Source organism: Sinocyclocheilus anshuiensis, unplaced genomic scaffold (genome assembly GCF_001515605.1).
Source record: "Sinocyclocheilus anshuiensis isolate Anshui unplaced genomic scaffold, SAMN03320099.WGS_v1.1 scaffold668, whole genome shotgun sequence".
Lineage (NCBI taxonomy): Eukaryota > Metazoa > Chordata > Actinopteri > Cypriniformes > Cyprinidae > Sinocyclocheilus > Sinocyclocheilus anshuiensis.
The window spans coordinates 21,291-24,510 of NW_015557097.1; positions in this window are offsets into that span (position 1 = coordinate 21,291).

A 3,220-nucleotide genomic window follows, 5' to 3' on the forward strand; every position below is an offset into this window, starting at 1 on the left:
AAAATGCACTGTTTTTTGATCCGGACACAAAATGACCAGCTAACATTAATTGACTAATCATATCAGCAGCACATGTGAAAGTGTGAATGAGTACTAATCAGGTGAAATCACTATCATACTAAATGGATTGTAAGAGCAGACTGATTGCTATAAAAGGAGGGAAGAAGCGCTTCCAATCATTGTGTTCTTGTTAGCAATGGTTACCTCCAAAGAAACGTGCAGCCATCATCGCTTTGCATCAAAATGGCCTCACATACAAGGAAATTGCTACAAAGAATATTGCACCTGAAAGAACCATTTACCGGATCATCAAGAACTTCGAGGAGAGAAGTTCGACTGCAGTGAAGAAGTCTTCAGGACGTCCCAGAGTGTCCAGCAAGCGCCAGGACCATCTCCTCATGAGGAGTCAGCTACAGAATCGTGTCACCAGCAGTGCAGAGCTTGCTCAGGAATGGCAGCAGGTTGGTGTGAGAGACAGTCATTGAAGTGCACAGAACAGACTTGCAGGAATTCTGCAGGAAGTACAAGGATTGGACAGCAGAAGACTGATGCAAAGTTATTTTCTCGGATGAAGCTTCCTTCCGACTGTTTGGGTCATCTGGAAAATCGATTGTTCGGAGAAGAAAAGGTGAACACTACCATGAGTCCTGTGTTGTGCCAACAGTGAAGCATCCTCCAGGCCAACGGCCTGGTGTCAAGAAGGACAGCAAAGAAGACACTTCTCTCCAAGAAAAACGTCAAGGACAGACTGAAATTCTGCAGGAAGTACAAGGATTGGACAGCAGAAGACTGGTGCAAAGTTATTTTCTCTGATAAAGATCCCTTCTGACTGTTTGGGACATCTGGAAAATCGATTGTTCGGAGAAGAAAAGGTGAATGCTACCATGAGTCCTGTGTTCTGCCAACAGTGAAGCATCCTGAGACCATCCATGTGTGGGGTTGCTTTTCAACCAATGGAGTGGGCTCTCTCATAATTCTGCCCAAAAACACTGCCATGAATAAAGAATGGTATCAAAACGTCCTACAAGAGCGATTTCTTCCAACGATCCATGAGCAATTTTCCAGCATGATGGAGCACCATTTCACAAAGCAAGAGTGATGAAGAAGTGGCTCGAAGATCATTACATTGAAATGTTGGATCTGTGGCCAGGCAACTCCCCTGATCTCAATCCCATAGAGAACCTGTGGTCAGTCCTCAAAAGGCGAGTGGACAAGCAGAAGCCCACAAATTGTGATCAACTCCGAGAACTAATAAGGCAAGAATGGATCGCTATCAGTCAGGATTTGGCCCAGAAGCTAATATCCAGCATGCCAGAGCGAATTGCAGAGGTTATGAAGAACAAGAGTCAACACTGTAAATATCGACTCATTATATTTTTTGCCAATAAAAGCCTTTAAAACTTATGATATGCTTATCATTGTTTTTCAGTATACCATAGAAACATGTGGAAAAATAATCTACAAATACTGAAGCAGCAAACTTTGCAAAACACAAAATTGATGTCACTGCCAAAACTTTTGCTGTGAAATTCTATCATACCCCTAAGCAACAGTAGGTGGCAGAATATACTTATGTTTAAACCACTGCAAAACATTCATAACCTGAACATATGCAGTATTACTGAGCCATACCTTGAATCCTCTATAACAGGAGGAAGTGTCAAATGTGGTAGTTAGAATTTCTAAATATGGTTATTTCTATTTTCAATGTTGGATAAGGCACCTCAGATATATGAGCTGTTTTCTATTCATTTTCTATTGCTTTTCAATTTTGTAAACCTGTTCAAAATTCAAAATTGTACTACAATGAATTGAAAACCAAGAGAAGGTCACGACCTCTGAGGTGGGACAAGCCAAAATCTCCAATTTGATCTGTTTAAAACTAACTTTTTTATGCGAGGTGAATGTAATGTTAAAAAATAGTTTATCAAATATATTTAACTGGTGTCATGTAAAAAAAAAGAGACACCAAAGTGCATGATTTGCCATTACTGTTGAACCTGTGGTAATTGCCTTGGTGGTCCTAAGAGATCCTAAGGCTCATTAGCACTCCTGATGAAGGTAATTAAAAATCTATTGCAGGTATTAGCAAAGTCCTGTAGTGTATGTTAAGCAGTATTATGAACTACCTGTACAAGGCTTATCATGTCTTCTTATATTAGTACAGTCCGGAATAATAAGATGCGTACAGGTTACATGAGCATTAGCATTCGCCGTCCCTTAAGGTCAGGGTTAGGAAATAAATCGGTCAATCCTATTTATGTCTCAGTGTGTGCATCTGTGTATTCGATGCCTGTAAGACATGCTGCCTGTTTTGAAACAGGGGGCTGTCAATCATCCAGCTAAACGGTGTCGTTACACATAAACTCAAAATACAAACAAGCCCCAAACCCTCTGACACATATCACATAAACAATAAAATATATATAAAAAATAATGCAGATACTGGAACACAGACCTCCAAACATAAACTGAGACACTTGCTTAAGATAGGCAGTCATTTTGTCATCACTTATACAAATAGACCTGGGACAAACTCTACTCGATGCTCAGTCCCAGGGTTTAAATTTAGTCGTGAGCTTAATAGATGTCAAGATATTCTTGTGACTGTACTGTTTGGCAGTATTGACAGGACAGATAATATTGTTTTCCATTCATGCAACCACTAGTCAGTGCACACCCTTTCAAATACTTTCCTCATAACACGGAACTTAAACTCAAAGTGCTATTGACTGCAGAAGGTCAAGGTAATTAATTTAAAGCCATTGTCGCTTGTTTGTTTGCCTTTAGAATCCATTTCCTCTAGCCTGTTTTGTTCTTCTCATCCACGCTTTCTTGTTTTACTGACCTTGCGGTTGGAATTTGTAAGCCTTTTTAGCGACAGTCTTCATTCTTCAGCTTGAATGAGGAGGTACATGCATAACCACACTGAGAAAACATGGACACACGTACATAGACACAAACGTGCACACATACCTGAAAAACATCCCATTTGGGTAATAGTTTGACCCACAATTAGGACACAATATGTATTGTGTGCCCTCCCTTTATCTGAGCAGTCGTGCGTTTCCCCTGATTTCCTGTTGAACCTGGCAGGAAGCTGTCACAATAGCTAATACATTTACAGGGCGATCAATGAGAAGCATTATGGCAAGCCAAGTAGAGAGAGAGAGAGAGAGAGAGCGAGAGAGAGCAAGAGAGAGAGAGAGAGAGAGAGAGA